Raw genomic sequence first — 14,194 nt, forward strand, 5'->3', positions numbered from 1 at the left:
CCATCTAAATCCTCACTTTGTTTTTCTGGATGTCTCATGAATCACTTAAGGCCTCGGTGCTCCCCAGCCTCAGGGATTAAATCTTGGTTGGTCTGACTCAATAGGAGCAATTCTATTACCCTTGCCATGGTTGGTTTAGAAAAGATCACTTCATTCCATCCTGGTCCATGAGACAGCTTTGAGAGGAAATTTGCTGTGGGGATTCTGGGACATCCTGTGTGAGGATACAATGGTCTCTTCTGGTTTTTATATGCTATGTCAGAATATGAAGTTTGAAACTAATACAGACACTTGTCACCACAGGAGACAAATCTGAAGAAAAAGAGCCGTGTCTCTAAGTATGGCATTGGGCCATAAAACAACAATCCTGGAACCACTAACTGAGACTAACTCTGATTTCTTGTTGTGTCTGATAATAAATCACTTATTTTGTAAGTTATTTTGAGTTAACTGATAAATAATAACAAAACAAGGTCTTACGGGCATAAATTATCATAGTTTCACAATCCGCGTACTTACTGTGAAGGGCCTGGCTAGTGTTCCCTATTGTATTGAACTGAGTAGTTAAGGGTGAATAAGCAACAATTTTCCCAAGGCTGAGGATGAAAGACCAGAGCCAACTCTCACAAGCATGAGATGCCAATAAATAAAGACCTGAAGAAACTAGTTTGATTTTGTGGGAAAATGCAAGATGCCTTAGTCAAAATATGAAAGCCAAAGATAAATTTTGCTAATGTCTGCAAGGATATAGAAAGTGATTCTGGCAGCAAATGATAGGTTGGTCTCTCTGACATTGGTTCCTTTAAGCTGTCAGGCTCACCAAGTAGACTCATTCATATAAAAGCCTGACCCCAAACCTTCAAAGCGTTAATCATGAACCACTTGTACTGATTTTGTTTTACCATGTGAATCATTTTCAGTTTATGGTTTCACCATGATCTTTGGTCTAGCATGCTCAGGGCTTCCTCACTGTTTTTCCCCTCCACTTTTCCCCTACACACAATTTGATAACTCCCTCTGTCAATACCTGAGGCTTCCTCAAAAAAAAATCCTACCAATTTTGGTAATCTAGGACCATCTCCTCTGGCACAGACTACTCTGAACAATAGATCAGCTCCAGCTTTATGAAGATCCTGGACAAGATCCACCAAAATCCCCTCTTACAGAGACAGAAAATTGACAAAGTTATTGAAAAAAGCCCATTCTTTTCATTTACCGATATTCAACATGTACTTGGTTTTCGAACATATAATTGCCAAGTGTAATTATCAACCTTACTTTTGCAGAGAACATTCAGTTATCTCAACGTCTATGTTGCAAAATTATAAAAGAATTACTGAACCCACATTAATTCATACTGATGTAAATTTAGAGTATGTACATGTACCAAGTAATAAAAAAATAGATATAATAAATTAAAAGTAAATAATAATGGTGTTTATTTTCCTAAGATAGTCACATCGGGGCAGGTTCCTTAGACATGTGCTTGGATATTAACAGGATAAAACACTGTTTCATAAATATTTTCATAAAGAAGTTCTGGCTTTTCAGGGTAACCTTTATAGTTCTTCCTTAAGCACAAGAGAACATTCCTATAAAATGGACAAAAACCTATTTTCTTGGTTCTCATTGTTTCCCAAAACTATGAGCTAGACTGAAAAGCCACAAGAGCAGAAACCTCATCACTCTTGTCACTTCGAGAATTCTAGTGCTTAACAAAATGCCTCACATAAAATAGTTTTTTGGAATCAGAAGTCTGAGTACTGCTTCAGATCTGTATCTGATGGTCTGAAAGCACTGAAACAACTGTGGAGGTGCTGTTATCTAGTGAGTGTCACTGTGCTTCCAGAAGACTATGTCCTGTTTCTGATTTCAACCATGGACTCTTAGAGTTGAAGGGGAGTGAAGGGGTCTTTTCAGTAGACCTCTCACCCATGTCAGCAAAAATGCCATTCGATTTCTGCTCTTTTTGGTCTTAGAGTGCTTGTTATGTTCAATCATTTGTCTGAGGCATTCTTTCAGAAGAAAGACAGAAGAAATTTACTCCATCTTCTATATGACTGTATTTTAACATCCAGAGGAAGAGTTTTCTCTTCTGCATGTGAACAATCCCCAATTTTTTATTTGACATTGTTTCTTGATCCTCATCCTCTTTTTTTTTTTTAATTTTATTATTTATTTATTTAATTAATTAATTTTCGGCTGTGTTGGGTCTTTGTTTCTGTGCGAGGGCCTTCTCTAGTTGAGGCAAGTGGGAGCCACTCTTCATCGCGGTGCGCGGGCCCCTCACTATCGCAGCCTCTCCCATTGCGGAGCACAGGCTCTAGATGCGCAGGCTCAGCAGCGGTGGCTCACGGGCCCAGTTGCTCCGCAGCACGTGGGATCCTCCCAGACCAGGGCTCGAACCCGTGTCCCCTGCATTGGCAGGCAGACTCTCAACCACTGCGCCACCAGGGAAGCCCAATCCTCATCCTCTTGATATTTAATCCTTTCACCTTTCTCTGGGACATGGAAATCTCCTTTAAAATGTGGTATTTAGAATTGAACTCAGTACTCCTGATGCACTCTTTTTATCCCAATTAAAAATATAATAATCCTAGAGAAAAGTTGAAGGAATGCTATATTGAACACCTGCATATTCTTCACCTGTATTCACAAATTTTAATATTTTATCTTATTTACTTTTTTCTGTCTGTATATAAATATATGAATTTTTACCTGAAGCTTTGATATTAAGTTGCTGACATTATAACACATTGCCCCTAAATATATTAGCACATATTTTATAAGAACAAAAACATTCTCCCACATAACCACTATACCATCAACACATCCAGTGTAACATTGTTATGACAATATACAGTCAACATTCAAACACCCCTAACTGTGCAATTGTTATTTATAGGTGTTTCTTTTTTTCCCTGCCCCAGGGTCCAACCAAGGACCATGGTTTACATTTGGTGGTTATGTCTCTTTAACCTTCTTCAAGTTCTCTCACTTTTCTTTTTCTTTGATCATTTTTTTTTTTAAAGACTCTGGGATAGGTGTCTTATAGAATGTTCCACAATTTGAATTGATGTGATTGCTTTTTCATTATTAAATTCAGGTTAAACATTTTCACAAGAATATTACATAGGTAAAGTTGTGTCATATCATTCTATCACATTAAGAGGAGCATGGTATCAGTTGGTCCCATTACTGATGGCAAACATTTTGGTCATTTGATCACCATTATTTAAGATGGTGCTCCCAGACCCTCCTTTATAAAGGTCAGTATTTTCCTTTGTAATTAATCCACAATATGTGAGGTAATACTTTAAGACTATATGATTCTCTGTTCTCCAAGATTTATACCTATAGTTTTAGCATCTATTGATGATCCTTGCCTTCATCAGTTATTATATTGGCAGGTGCAGCATTTCTAATTTTATCCTTTTAATCTTTACTAGCTGGCATTCTAATATAAAGAAGAGCTCTGCCTTTCCTGATGTGCTTTGAGTACTTTTGATCTCCTTTGTTCTGAATATTATACTCTTCGCAATGCAGCCTTAGATTGCAGTAAATTATTTTTCACAATCAGGTCTCACAGTTCACTCATTCAAAGAACAAACTGTAGTTCCATTTGAACATGTAGAGTTTTAAATCATTCATCATATATTAGAGCATTAGAGTGTAAGAATTAATTAGATATGTTCATATAATTCATAGGAGATATTGCTATTTCTTTAGCATCCTGACTTAATTAGTTTTTATGTTTTCAAAGCTCTCTATTGACTTAATGTATTTTTCTGGCCTCTATCTACCTTCTGTCATTGTACTGCAGATACGTGGCTAGCAATAAAAATGATCACATAATATTTATGAAAATGACTGTAATTCTACCCATAGCTACAAAGTCATCTGCCAATGATTTTCTCTACATCAGTACTATATGTTAACATGTTAGGACATAAATGTTTTTATTACCTGCTAAAATTAAATGAGAATTATAAACACTAAATATAGGAATCATATGACACAATATTGCAACTTAATACTTCTCTGCAGAAAACCCCTGAGATAGAGATACTGTTAATATTTAAGCATATTAATTACTCAGAAAATGGTCTAAACTGTTTGAAATTAGGATCATCTGGTCCACTCTTTTTTTTTTCCAGAGAATATGACACAGACTAGAGAAACTAAAAATCATTTCTTTTCAAGGACATTGGTATATTTTTGTTTTGGCTTGGTTCATAAAATCACAGGAATTCCTGAATTGGTGTTTCTCTCATGAGTGCCATTTACAGAAGAAACAGATGGAACTTTTCTTCCCATAAAGACTGTATGTGGCTGCAGGAGTTAAACATATTTCTCAACTGCAATCTGGCACTGCTTTTTAATTTCTCAAATTGAAAAAAACATAAGGCAAAAATTATGAGCCATTTCTCTTGTTATTATACTGATTACACAGATTCATCATGAACAAGACAGACGCTAATTTGTGCATAAAGCATATTCCTTTTGACAGGAAAATATACATAAGTTGTGGTTGAAAAAAGACAAGGATAGTGTTAAAACCATTTTTCGATTTATGTGGGAAGTTTCCAGTGAAAGACATGATCTCCTGCTTTATCACGTCAACAATAATTCCTAGATACAGAATGTCAGGAAAGACACCCAAACAAATCTCTTTCCATGGAGTCCAGTGTCTTGGCAATTGGGAATTTGAATCAGTGGTGAACCCAGGCAAATCAAGGAAGGTGAGTGGGATGGAGAGAAAACAATGAGGTCACCTGTGCCCCAATTTCTTGCACCATTTCTTCTACAGAAATTCCAATGTGACCTTCAGCAATTCCCTTAACATATTTTGGTTTCTGCTTTCCTATTTCTAAATTCAAGATATTTGGGTCACATGCTGGCTGTGTACCTTTTAGCTATAAAATTTGATATATGGATTCTATTTTTCAAGCTATGTAGAATGAGTTTGTGGTCTAAAGTTGAACTGATATAAATTTAGAGTCAAATAACCCCCATGACAGGTGGATTTTCCCCAAATCCCATTATGACCTAGAAATTTTGGTATTAAAAGCAACTTCCCTCCTGATAATCTTATAAGTACTTAAGTGCCAGAAATTCAAGACCTTGTCAGTGGAACAAGAATGATGTCTGCCAAGAAAGATGGCAAAGCAGAGTTTTCGAAGAGTGGAAGATTAAAGCTTAAAGCTGGGAGAGTGTCTGTGGTGATGGATGAACTTCTATTTAACCTGTAATAAAAATCATACTTTTCTTTCAATGCCTAGTCAAAAAGCTACTTACCCTATAACACCTTCCCAATTGCCCCTCCCCCCCACAGTTTTCCATTCTGTTTCCCTAACACTTTGTTCTTTGTCCTTTTGATGTGGTCTTCTATTAAAATGATCAACATATTAATTCCTCCCACTGCTTGGTAAATTTCTTGAGCCTTCAGACACTTCTCTTCCATTTTTGTGTTCATTCTTCCGTTCTCTTCTCTCACTATTCTCCCACCCCTACTCCCAGACCACATCGTCTAAATATTGAGTAGAACCTACTCAATATTTCATTCTCAAATTTAACATTATTTCAATTGACAGATGTGAATATGTATGTCAGAGCATGAAAATCATTGAATTTGAACAGTTTCTTGATTCATTATGATTGTAGACAGTTAAGTACCCATCAATCTCTGGCAGACAAAGGTTAAGATTTACCTGACTGAGCTTGTTGAAATCAGGGACCATGTCTTGTCCAGCTTTGCGCTGTCTGCACTGGTCACGGCATCTGGCACTAAGCATGTGCTCTCTTAAGGCTTACTGAATGGAACAATCCTGACCTATGAGCTAGGTTAGGATTAGATGGGGAGCTGTGTAGAGAGAACAAAAGATTAGTTTTTTCTTGGATGAATTCAAAAGGGACTTCCAAGAAAATAAATAAGGGATTGCATCTCTCTATGAACCATATTATCTGCAATATTTTTAGAGTAACTAGTCTTTAACTAACTACAGTTGACCCCAGAGCAACTCGGGGTGGGGAGGTGGTTAGGGCCGCTGACCCCTGCACAGTCCAAAATCCACATGTAAGTTCACTGTCTGCCCTCCTTATCTGGGGGTCCGGATCCATGGACTCAACCAATCAGGATCATGTAGTACTGTAGCATGTATTTACTGAACAAAACCTGTGTATAAGTAGACCCTCACAGTTCAAACCTGTATTGTTTAAGAGTCAACTGTAGTCTCATTTCAACAATAAATAACTTTTTAATAAACTGTGTGAGACAGTGAGATACAAAAGGGATCTTATTAACATTCTAGATTGAATCATCTAAGGTTTTTATCTCATTTTCTTCTTCTTCTTTTTTAAATACCCCCAAAGCAGCACTTACTTACCCAATGAATTCCAAAACATTTAATTTAGAAGCCTGGCATTTCATAATCACCGATTTTGATTGTCATGGGCTGACACATAATAGGACTATAGCCAAAGAGTTAGAAAACATAAATCCATGATTCTTAAACAATAGTAACCAAAAAAAAAAAAGTTACAGATATCAAAACTTTAGATGCATCGCACTGAAAAGAAGGCTTGTGCACCTCATAATTTAAAGGGGCAAAACAAGGAGCTACTGAAACCTCACGTTACACGGCTTATTATTAAGCTGATGGAAAGGAGCAAGCGGTCTCTCCATCTCAGCTTCCCTTAACAGTTTTCCATCAGCTGAAGAAAGAGGTGGGAGGGGTGAATTCATTTATGCATGCACAGATTTACTGCTTTAATAAAACACTATCAGCTTGTTTTAAATGAACTGTTTAAACACCGACTGCAGCCTGTGTCGGCTAATCCTCCGTTCTAACCTCCCCATTGCTTTCACCTGCATTTCACTTCGCTCGGCAGGCAGAGTAAAATGCCTCCTTCAGAACGCACCTGTCTGCACAATCGCAAAAGGAAGCTCCCGTGGTCTCACAGCAAACCGTCAGTCCCGCAATGCCCATGAATTTGTCCGGAACCGCTTCCCGAGGGGAGCGGAGAGCAGATCTGAGTGGATCCGAGCAGCTGTGCTGCCATACAGATAGATTCAGCACTAGCTACGGAGTGACTGTAGCGAGGAAGGGGCGGTGGTGCTGGCGTGGGGGTGGGCGTCAGGCCGAGGCGCCCGCGTGGCCCTTCTCCGGCTTCCTCGTCCTGCTGGTCGCCCCTCCGGAGGGTGAGGTTGTCTCACAGCAGATGCATGATGAGCGTGGCGTCCTTATAGGAATCCCCGTTTCGTATGTCCAGCTCGCCCGTGGCATCTTCGGAGGCTTGTTTGGCTAAGAGGCAGAGCTCCTCGGGCGCTTTCTGGGTCTCATAGTAGAACACGGAGAAGTTGAGCGCCAGACCCAGCCGGATGGGGTGCGTGGGCTGCATGTGCTCTTTGCTGATTTCGAAGGCTCCCTCATGGCGGCCTCCGGAGCTTCGACCACACTGTTTTTCTTCTCGCCGGAAGCTGCCTCTGCCAGGTAGCGGCAGTAGTCGCCTTTCATCTTCAGGTAGAGGACCTTTGCTCTCATACTGGAAATCAGTACAGTTCTTTTTTTTTTTTTTTTTTTGCGGTACGCGGGCCTCTCACTGTTGTGGCCTCTCCGTTGCGGAGCACAGGCTCCGGACGCGCAGGCTCAGCGGCCATGGCTCACGGGCCCAGCCGCTCCGAGGCATGTGGGATCTTCCCGGACCGGGGCACGAACCCGTGTCCCCTGAATCGGCAGGCGGACTCTCAACCACTGCGCCACCAGGGAAGCCCTCAGTGCAGTTCTTGATGAGGAACTTGTCCAGCAGAGCCGGCACGACGCTGCACACCGTTTCCAGCTCCTTCTCGATCTACGCCTGGTAAGCCTTAACCTTCTCCTGTTTCTTCTTATCCCTGTCGGCCATGGTTTTCTGCTCGATGCTGCTGCTAACCCTCCACAGGAAGACCGCTGGTCACCGACCACGTTCTTGTAGGCCTGAGAGAGGCGGTTTCGGTCTTCACTGGGGAGAGGTTCGTTGAGCTCGGTCACCGCCTTCATGGCGGAGGCTTTGTCGTCGCAGCGCTCCGCATGCTCGGCCAGCCGCGCCCGCTGCAGCAGCGGCTCGCAGTCCCCGTTACCGCTAAGGTCCGGCCTCACTTCGCTCGCTCGCTCGCTCGGTCGCCGCTCGCGTGCGTCCTGGGTCTCCGCGGAGGCTGCCGCCGCGCACGCGCACGCGCACTGGCTTACCAGCGGCCCAGGCAGCAGGCGGCAGGCACCGCCGCTCGCCCTCTCGCTGGCTTGGCCCCCGCGCTGTGTTACCTCATTTTCAGATTTGTCTGGAGTGTTGAAAAAAGTTTATAGTTCCTTCTTCCTCCTTTCTAACATGTGATTGAGATTTTTATCCACTTCATGATCTGATGAAAGTTCTTTAGAAGTTTCTTTCAGTAAATATTTTCCAGTTTATAGCATTCATTCTTGAGTTCCCTCTAGATACCAACAAAGCAAGTAAAGAAGTAGACTTCTCACTTCAGGAAGGAAGTTAGATAACCAATAACCCCAAGTTGCCTCAATAAAATTTGAACAAACCTCTGTCTCTGGTGTTAAGAGTAAGTTCCGTAGTAATAAATGTTGATAATTGTGTTTTCCTGCCAATCCTCCTGTTCGAAGGCCATGTGCACGTAAGATGTTTTATCTGCTCAGCAGAGTTTTCACCAGGCTCCTCCTTTTCCATAAAATGGATAGTACCTGTACTATTCACTTAAATAATGACTAAAACGTGTCTAGATTGCATAGCCCTGATGGTTTGCTCTCATGGAGTGTCTTTTTGGTGCTATGTTCTCATAAAAGTATTATCAAACCTACCTCTATATTTGCTATAGGAATCTTGTTTGAGGATATTGCCCATCCCAATGTTCATTGCCTTCCCTATGAAGTTCCACATGAAAATGTTTTTTTTAGAAAATTTTCTGCTAATTGCTAGTGAAATTTACTTCTCCCAAAGAACAGGTATTTTCCCTCATAAACAATGAGGGTTATCTGCAACACTAGCTCCAATTGTTAAAGCATCAGTAAATGTATAACCTCAGTTAACAAGATGTCAGGAGACAGTTTGGTTTAAGAGTGATTATTCAGCAGCTCAGTGATATTCATAGCAATCACAAATTCCTGTTTTTTCCAGCTATGCACCTTCAGTGTCAAGCTTGTCAGGCTAGCCAATGTCATGGTTGTTAGATGGTTGCAGTAGAGCTAGGAGTGAAATCCTCAAACAGTAACATCCGGAGGAATAGCATATGACAAACTTTCTCAGAGTATTCTAGCTAATTTCAAAGAAACATCTCCAGAGGACCCCCAGTTATTTCCTACCATTGCATTGGCCAGAACCACGTTAGGTGCCCAACTAGAACAAATACTAGTACCACAACTGTTGCAGAGGAGATGAGATGACCATGGCTGGCTTACATTCATCAGAATTTACCCCCAATCTACGTAGCTACCTTAATAAAAGAGTTTTGTTTTTTTTTTTTTAAATAAGGAAAAGAGAGGAAGAGATCTTGAGTAGGAACCAACAGTGTCTATTAGAAACACTCAGAGGGGGTCATTTTCCTTTTAAAATAGAAAACTTAGAATTAACTTTGTAAGCCATGCATGTATCATCATGGCCCTTCTACTTTATGGCTCTTTGTTCTGCTTTTATCTCTTAGTCTTGCTTTCAGTTAAAATTTATTTTCTACTGCTCGTGATTTTTGTATACTTTTTTTGGACATGTATTTCTGATGTTCTAGACTTCACCTGTTTTTCAAAATGATGTATAATATATGAAAACTAGAGCTAATGTTTCAGATACAAACTAGGGAATAGAAGGTGATTAGGTAACTGTTCTGGATTTGAATATACAGGATTCATTGACATTCCAGCAGAATCGTTAGAAAGTGGTTTTGGGCTAAGCCTTTAAAAATATGGCTGTAGTAATCGACTTCCCAAGCATGGTAACACTGAATATTCTCATATAATTAACATCTCTAATTTACAGACAAGCAGTGGTGGCACTTTTTGTTACAGGTAGAATTTAATTAGCCAAGACAAATAAATTAGGTTTCACACTTCTATCAGGATAGTGGAATTGCAGAGGCTTGTCTGGAAATTTCAGGCCATTGAAGATGCCATTTGACCTCTCAAGGAAATTAACTTTTCCAGCTTCCATTCTGAAAAGTTCTAATTAAGCCATATGGGCATTATTGACTTATTTATTACAATGGATGTCATGTAGGCAACTTTCTTGGAATTCTGGAAAATCCTCCAAATGACTTTTTCTTAATGTACAGGTGAGAAGGAAGGCATCTTAGGATGGTACATGTCAATGGGACCATAGAGAGAAAAGATTCATAGAAGATTTATAGATTTAATCATATAAACCTCCAAAGATTCACTTTATTCTTTCCATATGGGGACCCAATTTGTATTACATTTCCTTTTGTACAAGAGTCTTATATAATAAAGAATGCATGAAGCATTTGAAAAAAATTAGCCTCTGTGGTCATGCGAAATATTGCAGAGAAGAGACAGATGTTGGAAAGGCAAATGTGGACTCATTTTATGGGGAAATAAATAAATAATGGGAAGACTTATGTAAGAGTGATGGTTAGTAGTAATCTTCAGGGAAATGGTTCAGTGAAATAGTATAGGACAAAACGTCTTGGGAGAGGATTTGTAGGTAGAGATATAATTAATTATAGGGTTATGCAAACTTGGGAATACTTTGTGTGATTGGTTGCTTAAACTAAAACATATTGCACTAGTACAATTACTTAAACAGAAAGTAGAAAGTATGTGTTGGAATCAGCAAGAACCCTGGAGGCACAAATGTAATAAAGAGGAAGGAAGAGAAAGTTTGATATTCTTGCAGCCAGAAAAGAGAGAAAGGAAACAAAGGGCTGGTGTCTTTAGTGAGAACAGTTAAATGTATGTGATTATAATGTGTGATAGTTAATAAGTTCTTCCTGTGTGATAGGTAATATATGTCTTCTCAATCTCCCCATGAAATAATTGATAAAAAGCTGACATTTCTCACTAATGCTTTGTGGGATGGCTTGTATTTCAGGAATGTAACAAAGGCTGAGTACTGTTCTCAGGTTAGTTCAATTGAATCTTGGAGGAACAGCCACTTAGGTTCCATCCGTTAGATTTTGTTCTGTAAGTGGATTTATTTCATGTTTATTTGTTTCAATTTTGGAAGGAGGAACTCCTTTTTATCTTTCTCCATTGCAGAGGTCTAGAATTATCTTGGGCTCTGCTGTGTTTCCCCATCTCACCACAGAGCCAACATTTCTTCAGAAAGGGCCTTCTGTGTTTGGCCTGGGAGTACATTACTCGGGTATGTGACATTATGGGGAAGGATGTGAGGTAGCGGAGCACAACTGGTCAGTATTTCTGTAGTCTTTGAATTAATTACTTGGATTATTTGCCTTTGGACAGCTCCTGCTCGTGGATGAATTCCTATGGAATACTGGGGAACTTCTCTTGAGTTTTGCTCAAGATTGTTGGAATGCATGGCTTTTACCTTTGTAGCAGTCCTCTCTGCCTGTTTTGGGTTGTGTGTATGTGTGTGTGTGTGTGTGTGTGTGTGTGTGTTTTAAACACATACTCTCTCATTGCATTCCAATTTCCAGAAATTTCACAAAAATTTTGCCCATCAAGGTAATCTCTTCTCTTTTTTTCTAGCTAATGTCTATTTTTATTTCAGTTAGATTTTGGAAGGAAAGAGAACCATGTGGGATTAATCAAGTCAGCCATCTTTAACAAAAGTCACAGGTGTATATTCTTGACACTTTAAAATGTTTTTTGTTCAGTGTGTACATTGGGCCCATCCAGTGAACTGGTATCCATTTTCTTAATTGGTTAACAATATTAAAATTGATTCAGTTGTTCATACATCATGCTTTCCTGCTCAGGGGAAAACATCTTTTTGGCCCAGGAAAGCTCTTCCTGGAATTGACCTGAAGTATACCAATTTTTATATAACCCAACTCATGTAATTCCTGCTTTGGCTTTATAGCTTTTTTTTTTTTTTTTTGGCTGTATGTGGGCCTCTCACTGTTGTGGCCTCTCCCGTTGCGGAGCACAGGCTCCGGACGCGCAGGCTCAGCGGCCATGGCTCACGGGCCCAGCTGCTCCGCGGCATGTGGGATCTTCCCGGACGGGGGCATGAACCCGTGTGCCCTGCATCGGCAGGCGGACTCTCAACCACTGCGCCACCAGGGAAGCCCCCTGCTTTGGCTTTAGACTTTAGCTTAAAGGGGGATTTGATTTAGTAAACAGCAGTTGATCAACTTTTGTGGTTATTGACCTAGGCCATTGCATCTGAATGTGAAAACCATCATAAGTAAAAGGAAGATTGATGGAATATGAGCTGGTACTGTACTTCCTGCTCGCTGCTACTATTTTATTCTTCTTTTAGAGCTAAAATATTAAAGTTTGACTTACAGATGAGTATTGCTAAATGCATATTCAAGCTAATAAAGAATTATCAAACACACAGTGAGAAATCAATTTTCAAAGTGGTAGAGTCAAAGCAGGCCAAGTATCATGAAAAAGTCTTGAGCATGAATGAAAAGACCTGTGTACAAATCTTGACACTGTCACTTTTCATATTTTTTTTTAACAAGAGAGTTACCTGTGCTCCTGCCTTCCTCCCAGTTTCCTCCTCTGTAGACTAGGAATAATATCATCTTCTCATTGTTTTTGAGAGAAATTAAAGCATCCCTAGTATTTAATAAATGCTCAATAAATGTGACTTAAATCTATCATTACTATTTTTGCATTCCATCCTCCTTTTTCTTTCTTTTCTCCTATTTCTCTCCTCTCCTCTGGCCCTAGTTATCACCTATGTATTGGGATTCCTACAGTCTTACACACTTCTTCTGTTGCTCTTGTTCTTGCATTCAGCCCTATTCATCTGTTTCTTGATTTATTGATAATCAATCTAAAAGTGAACATTTTATTCCTTTGTGCTTTTTACCTCTTTCTGCCTAAAACCCCCAAACTGTATTTTTGGTTCTCTAACATCTCCTCCAACATCTGCTACAAGGCTGGGCTGGAAATGCTGGCTAACAGAGCATGCTGGATGGCAGGGTTTTTGCACTTATTTCTGTCTTTCAGGCAGGTCATCAAATAACGGGTCAACCAGTCAATTAGTAAAATAAAATAATTATGAAACATAGGAAATGTAGAAGTGTTATAAATTCTACTAAAAAAGATAATCATGGGCCTCCCTGGTGGCGCAGTGGTTGAGAGTCCGCCTGCCGATGCAGGGGATACGGGTTCGTGCCCCGGTCTGGGAGGATCCCATATGCCGCGGAGCGGCTGGGCCCGTGGGCCGTGGCCGCTGAGCCTGCGCGTCCGGAGCCTGTGCTCCGCAACGGGGGAGGCCACAGTAGTGAGAGGCCCGCATACCGCAAAAAAAAAAAAAAAAAAAAAAAAAAAAAAAAAAAAAAAGATAATCATAAAATCATACTATTTAAAAAGAAATATATTGTTAGTGTTTTCACTTTTTATATTTATCATATAAAATTTTAAAATAATTTATAGATGTAAACCAGCATTTCTTTAAATGTTTACTCCAAGACTCTGTTTTGGCATTAAAAATGTCAAAATGGGATTAATGATAACAAATGAGAGAAATAATAAAGTAACAGATTTGAAGTTCAAATTTTATATATTGCACTCCTCCTGGCAAGGTGCACACACTCCTTGAAGCTCAGCCTAAGCAAACTCTACTTCCTTCCCACTTACCTCTCCCTTTTGTTCACACACACGTGTGCATGCACACACACACACACACTCAGGTGCAAAAATTTGAAATTTTTATGTAATACCTATGTTATGCACACAAAAGTTTAATCAGAAAGTAATAGCTGAGACAAAATTGAGTTATAACACTCACATTGTCACCCAATAGGATCAAGAAAAATTCACCTAAGACATTCTACACAAGTATTTTTTATTGTCTCTCTTCCTATCTTCCCTCAGTGTTTCAGGGGAATGGACAAAAAATATTAAATTATTGCCCTCCTTAAACATAGTCATCATTGTCAGCTATGCAAGAAGATTCATCAACAAGAAGTAAAGGTATTACATTTCACTATAGAAGAGATAATAGATGTTCAAAATTCCCATTCTGTTTTTCACCTGTCTACTGTGGGTAGAGAAACACAGAA

The 14,194-nt window shown here is 39.7% G+C and overlaps 1 pseudogene across 1 annotated transcript in view; it reads right to left on the bottom strand.

Annotated features, from left to right (window-relative positions):
- Positions 1–6,957: 6,957 nt before the first annotated feature.
- The window catches only part of LOC308617979 (14-3-3 protein eta-like), a 29,928-nt pseudogene continuing 22,691 nt past the window's right edge, over positions 6,958–14,194 (bottom strand). The window contains exons 2-3 of the transcript in view: positions 7,764–8,317; positions 6,958–7,537 (exon numbers count right to left, since the gene is read on the bottom strand). The product of the transcript in view is annotated as a 14-3-3 protein eta-like (transcript). The remainder of the gene's footprint in view (positions 7,538–7,763; positions 8,318–14,194) is intronic.

The sequence above is a fragment of the Mesoplodon bidens genome (assembly GCF_964165515.1).
Source record: "Mesoplodon bidens genome assembly, chromosome: 5".
Taxonomy (NCBI): Eukaryota; Metazoa; Chordata; class Mammalia; order Artiodactyla; family Ziphiidae; genus Mesoplodon; species Mesoplodon bidens.